Here is a 7,251-nt window from a genome sequence, read left to right on the forward strand (position 1 = left end):
CCGAGTTCCTCGGTCTGTTTGGGCCATCTTAATAGATTAAGCCCCAATTCTTCAGATCTAAGCTTCTTACTTCTCATATACACTGAAAATGTCCTTTTAAGGGTAAAGTTTCCAACTTTACCCGTTAATACCTTTACTAAATGGGTTTAGCTCAAACCACAAGCCATCCATACTCCAAACTAAAGCCTACCAACAGAGATCTAGACCCTAAACACTACATGGACACGTAAAGCTTCCACCTTTCACTCCATGCATGTCCTTTTGGAGCTTAAAAGGCCAAAAAGACACCCTATGGCTTGCATAGGGCTTCCATGGTCATAAATTTTGCACCTTTATGCCATGAGAGCCCTCTATAATCCCAGATCTGAAGGTATACTCACTTGGGACATCCACATCCCAAGTATTAAGCTTCTTGGACTAAAAACCCAATAAAATGAAACTAAGGAGATCTAAGAAACTACTAAGCAAGTTAGAGACTTGATTACCAGAAAATGATGAGGATGAAAGGAAGTCTCTAGATCTACTATCTTGTCCTTGAGTCCTCAAGATCTCATCTTCTTCACAAGCTTCAAAACACACAAGGTTTACTCAAAAATGGCTCACAAGCTCACAAATGCATTAGGGTTTCTGAAACTAGGGTTTGGGACTTGGAGGCTGGAAATGAGGCCAACGAGTAGGGATTAGGATGCTTAAATAAGGTGCAAAACCCCGAAATTAGGGTTTCATCCTGGCAGTCCTACTCGTCGAGTAGGTGACTTAAAACCCCGCGTCAAATCTGGTTCCTACTCGACGGTTTGGGGGTCCCAACTCGTTGAGTTGCTCCATAAAAGTGAATAATTTATAATTGAATGCGTACAAGGAACCAGGCATTACAATTCTCCCCCACTTGTCTTAGACTTTCTCCTCGAAGTTTGCTGCGTCGGGAAACAACTCCGGGTAGTGCTCCCTCATTTTCTCCTCGGGCTCCCAAGTCCAGTCCGAGCCATTGCGGTGCTGCCACTACACCTTCACCAGCTGAACAACCTTGTTCCTCAAGGTTTTTGTCTTGCGATCCAGAATCGCCACATGCATCTCAATGTAATTCAGGTTGTCGTCAACCTGGATATCCTCTAAAGGCACAATCGCTGAATCATCCACTATGCACTTCCGTAGCTGGGAAACATGAAAAGTGTTGTGGATCTGGCTGAGCTCTGTTGGAAGATCCAATCGATACGCCACCTTTCCCACCCGGGCTATAACCCTGAAAGGACCGATGTACCAGGTGCCCAGTTCGCCTCGCTTCCTGAACCGGATGACACCTTTCCAAGGTGACACCTTCAGGAGAACCATGTCGCCCACCTGAAACTCCAAGTCTGAATGGTGCTTGTCGGCATAGCTTTTCTGCCGACTCTGAGCAGTCTAGAGCCTGCTCCGGACCTGCTGGATCCTCTCAGTAGTCTTGAGTACCACCTCGGTACTCCCCATGACTCTCTGACTGACCTCACCCCAATAGATTGGGGTCCTACACTTCCTCCCGTAGAGCATCTTGAAGGGAGGTCGATCTATGCTAGAGTGGTAGTTGTTGTTATATGAAAATTCCGCTAACGGAAGATACGTATCCCAACTGCCACCGAAATCCAATACACATGAGCATAGCATGTCCTCGAGAGTCTGAATCGTCCTCTCGATATGTCCATCCGTCTGAGGATGGAAAGCAGTGCTGAAGTGGAGGCGAATACCCATCTCGTCGTGAAACCGCTTCCAAAATCAGGAAGTGAAACGAACATCCCGGTCTGACACCACCGAGACAGGAACTCCATGTCGTGCCACTATCTCACGCACGTAGATCTCGGCCAGCTTCTCAGCCGATATACTCTCATGGATCGGGATAAAGTGAGCACTCTTGGTCAACCGATCCACAATGACCCATATCGAATCTACTCCACGTGCGGTCCTAGGAAGCTTCGTGATGAAGTCCATAGTGATATCTTTTGGATATAGTGTCTAAGTCCATAACTATATTTGGTATGTACTTGACCCGACCCGGCATGGTCCATTTGGGTTGCATGACATCATGCATTTGGATAGACTAAAATGAGAGAAATAACACTTAAGGTGTATTAATATATTATAAGTTCTAATATATTAATAATATTATTTAATTAGTATTGATCAAGAATTAATTTGGAATTAATTAAGTGATCAAAAGAAGACTAATTAAATATATGGGTTGATTGTGTAAATCACTCATACTTATATAGTGGGCTAATGCTCCATGGATTATCAAGTTGGGCTAAAACCCATAGGATGCTCCATGGATGCTCAATGGTGTTTATAGAACCCATGGGTCATGGAAATGAAAAGTCATGGCAATTAGGGTTTACATGGTGTAACCCTAATTGTAACACACTATATAAGCATCATGTTATTCACCAAAATCAGCCAACTAAGAGAAACAAGTGAGGGCTAGCCAATTTTAGAAGTGTTCCATTTCTCTCTAAGTTATTCCAAGTGTATTTGGTATTGTGTGAAACATTTGAGGCATCACACTTGAGGTGCTAGGCTCACAAGGTTCTCAAGGAATCCAAGATACTACAAGGTATGTATTTCTTACTATCTTTTATGTTTAAAAGGTCCCCATGTATGCTAGATAAGTTATGAACCTTGGAAAATCAAATTTGTATGTATCATAGATAAAACATAGATCCAAGGTTTCTAGAGTTGCATGTACACCATAGGAGTGTTAGAATGCTCAAAACCCAACAGTGGTATCAGAGCCAGGTTTGTTTGTTTGATACTTGATGCAAAATTGTGGAAAAAGCTCAAAAATCTGCACTCTGCAGCATGAACTCGCCGAGTCCATGGGGGGACTCGACGAGTCCATGAGTAAACTCATCCTACTCGTCGAGTAGGTTCTTGCACTCGACGAGTAGGAGCCCCTGAATGCAGATTTTCGAGTTTTGCTGTTGGAAATGGACTAGAAACATTACCCTAAACTGTTTTGGTGTTTTAAAACTTATTTTAGTTGGTGTAATACTTATGCTAATCCATTTACAATGGCTAATATCAAAATTCCATGTTTTATATGTGTTAATATGATTCTTGAAATTTTGATATGCATGCTCATGTTCTTATGAGTTTTAGAAGATCATAAGAATTATGTGTAACTTGCTTGTAAGTATGATTCTTGATCTTAATGGCTAATGATGGAGTCCATAACTTGTCCTCAAATTATGGATAACCAAAAGTCACTTCTTTAAAAGTGTCATTAAAGAATAAGAGGTTACATAAAATGAAGAGTCTTCATTTTAATGAACCATTAAACTCATAAGTTATGAAATGAAAGGTCTTGAATAGTTTCAATACTCGCCCTCAAGTTTTGGAATTTGTAAAGTCTTACACTCTAATACTTTAATTTCCAAATTGAACCTTAGAATTTTAAAAGTTTAAAATTCAACCCTTATACTATTATTATATTAAAAGTTTAAATATATAGATATGTATAAGAATAATTCAGTCTTACCGTTAGTAGGCCTCATTCACGAAGCCGGTCTATAAGGGGGGGTATAAGGTTGTTGCCTATAAAATGGCAGCTTAATGGGTGTCCACTCTCACCCACTGCTTCCTTGACTGGTGGAGGGTCGTTAGCCGAACGGGTAGGACAAGGACTTTAAATCCTCATTAAAATTATAATGAAATTATAAAGTAACTATACATTAATAATCCCCAATCTTAGTTACTTTAGGAAAATGTGAAATAGGTGCTAACCCATGAAATTACACTTTGTACCTTACCAAGTCGTTAGTGGAGCGCGTGTGGTTAACCGTCACACTAACAAGGACTAGTAAGAGTGGCAAAGGGTAACTTAATTTTATCATAGATCGGTGAAGCGCGTGTGGTTAACCGGCACATCGATTAGGTGATAAAAGTTAAGGGTACCAAGTCAATTTGCATGGTTATTCACACCTTGTTTGTGATCCTCGGCATCCCAGTCACAAACTTGAGAGGGCACAATCGAGATTCAAACATGCCATTGAAAGTTCAATGTATCTCAAAAGATCTAGGAATTTCAAATCCAATAAAACTTAATAATCTATTTCGTTTTCGTGGTGGAAATTGGTAAATCGTCATTTACCTACCTTCAAATATTTTATAGCTTGGATTACGGCATCCCTCTTCCAACTATAAATAGTTTGTTGGGTCCTAGCCTTAATAATTCATTTGGGTGACTTATTAAGGACTCTTTATCTAATAAAACTTGTATTTCTTTCTTTTCAGATGTCTTCCAACACTGCTACTGGCTCAAACCCTACAGGCTCCTTTTCCCTAATGAACTTGTGTGGGAAAATCACTTTTGATGGTTCAAATTTCAATGAATGGATTAGGAACATCAGAATGATTACTCGCTATGAGGGAAAAGAGTATGTCCTCGATAAGGAGCTTAAGGTCATCGATGAGTTAACTGCTACTCCTGAGGAGATTGCTGAGTACACTACCCATGAGAAAGATGCCACTAAGATGTCTTGCATCATGTTGGCTACAATGACAGTAGAACTCCAGAAATCCTATGAAGATTTCTACCCTTTTGAGATGCACCAGGATCTGATGGATAGGTATCATCAGAGTGCTAGTCAGGAGAGGTATGAAATCATTTCCTCCATGATAACAGCTAGGATGAAAGAGGGAGAACCCCTTACCGGTCACTTGCAGAAAATGCAAAGGTTCGTGGACCGGTTACTGAAGCTTAATGTCGACTTTCCTGAGGACATGGCGATTGACATCATTCTCCATTCCTTACCTCCAAGTTATGATCAGTTTCGTATGACTTATCATATGAACAAGGAGGAAGTCACACTAAGTAAGCTACAAGGGCTTTTAAGGACCGCTGAAAGTGGCCTTAAAAGTAAATCAGCTGTTATTCCTACTCCTACTACTGCTCCTGTCTTGGCAATTGGGCAGGGAAAGGGGAAGAAGAGAAAGACCCATTCGAAGGGTACCAAGGGAAAGTCTCTTGATGGCTCCTCTTCGAGTGGAACCATGAAAGGTTCCATACCTCCTTCTTCAAACCCAAAGGAAGCACAATGCTTCTACTGCCAGGAAAAGGGGCACTGGAAATGAAGCTGCCCCAAATACTTGCAGGATGTAAAGGATGGGAAAGTTAAACCCACCCATGCAGGTATTTACACTATATTGTCTAAAAACTCATTACATACTAACTCTTGGGTGCTTGATACAGGTTGTGGTATTCATATTTGTACTGATTTGCAGGGCCTAAGAAGAAGTGAGAAAGTGGGGCACGGGAAGATAAACTTAATCATGGGGAATAGGAAAGCATCACATGTTACCAAGATAGGAGTTTATTCTTTATTGCTTAATAATGGGTTAATGTTAGATTTGAATAAATGTTGTTACTCGTCTGAAATGGTGAGAAATATTATTTCCTTTCATGGCTTGTACAAACAAGGGTTTTCTTTTTCATTTGATAATGATAATGGTGCTATGAATGTTTATTAAAATGATGTATTTTACTTTAAAGCATTACCTTGTGATGGTGTATATGAAGCCGTGAATGTTGTAGATAATCTAGGAAATAATGTGTTGTGTATTGATTCTTCAAATAGCTTAGACAAAGCATCCTTGTGGCATTGTCGTCTTGGACATGTCAACAAGAAGCGCATAGGCCAACTCCAAAAGGCTGGAGTTTTGGAATCATTCGACCTAAAGTCGGATGATAGTTGCGAATCTTGTTTACTTGGAAAAATGACAAAGTCACCCTTCACTGGTTCGTGTGAGAGGGGTGAGGGTTTGTTGGACCTCATACACATTGATGTGTGTGGACCCTTCAAAACTGCCACAAGGGATGCTAATCGGTATTATGTGACTTTTACTGATGATTATAGTAGATATGGATATATCTATTTAATCAAGCATAAGTCAGAACCTTTGAAAAATTCAAAGAGTTTAAGCAGGAAGTGGAGAATCAACTGGGAAGGAACATCAAGATGCTCCGATCCGATCGGGGAGGATAGTATCTTAGTATCGAGTTCCTTGACTATCTTAAGGAATGTGGGATTGTCTCACAATTGACACCTCCTTGGACACCACAGCTGAATGGTGTGGCTGAGAGGCGCAATCGAACCTTGTTGGACATGGTTCGTTCCATGATGAGTCGAGCTTCATTACCAATCTCATTCTGGGGGTATGCCTTAGAGACTACCGCCCACATCCTTAATCTAGTCCCTACAAAGAAGGTTGCCAAAACACCTCATGAGATGTGGACTGGGAAAGTTCCCAATTTGGACCACATCAAGATTTGGGGTTGCGAGGCTTTCTTGAGGCGCGAGTCTCACGACAAGCTCAAACCTCGAAGCGAGATGTGTATTTTCATCGGCTACCCACAAAAATCCTTTGGTTACCTTTTCTACAGACCCAGTAAGAATGTGGTCTTTGTGTCAATGAGAGGAGTCTTTCGTGAGAGAGAGTTCATAAGCCAATGAGACAGTGGGAGACAAATTGACCTTGAAGAAATTCAAGAGTCAAGAGATGAAGGAACCACAAACCCTAGTAATCAACCCGAGGAGGAAACCCCTGTTGATCCAACTTACGAGCCCATACCTCTGAGGCGTTCCACAAGAGTTAGGAATGCACCTGAGCATTACTATGGTTTCCATATTACTGCAGAAGGTGATACGCTTATCAGTGATAGTACACTGGTAAGTCTGGATGAACCTAACAGCTACACGGAAGCCATGGCAGGCCCTGAGGCTGCTAAATGGAAAGAGGCTATGGACAGCGAGATACAGTCCATGTATGGCAATCAAGTGTGGAACTTGGTTGACAATGTACCAGGTCGTAAGACAGTCGGGTGTAAATGGATCTTCAAGAAGAAGACCGACATGGATGGTAATGTACACACTTATAAGGCGCGACTGGTTGCAAAGGGCTATTCTCAAACTCCTGGAGTTGACTATGATGAGACCTTTTCACCAGTAGCAAAGATTAAGTCTATTAGGGTTATGTTAGCCATTGCTGCATTTCATGACTATGAAATATGGCAAATGGATGTCAAAACCGCTTTCCTTAATGGAAAGTTGGCTGAGGATGTTTACATGAGTCAGCCAGAGGGTTTTGTCAATACAAAGAACCCTCATAAGGTGTGTAAGCTTGAGAAATCCATCTATGGATTGAAACAAGCACCTCGTAGATGGAATCTTTGTTTCGATGAGAAAGTCAAAGAGTTTGGCTTTTAGAGGAGTGGGGATGAGTCATGTG

Source organism: Lactuca virosa, chromosome 1, assembly GCF_052849685.1.
Source record: "Lactuca virosa cultivar CGN04683 chromosome 1, Lactuca_virosa_CGN04683_v6, whole genome shotgun sequence".
NCBI classification, from domain to species: Eukaryota; Viridiplantae; Streptophyta; class Magnoliopsida; order Asterales; family Asteraceae; genus Lactuca; species Lactuca virosa.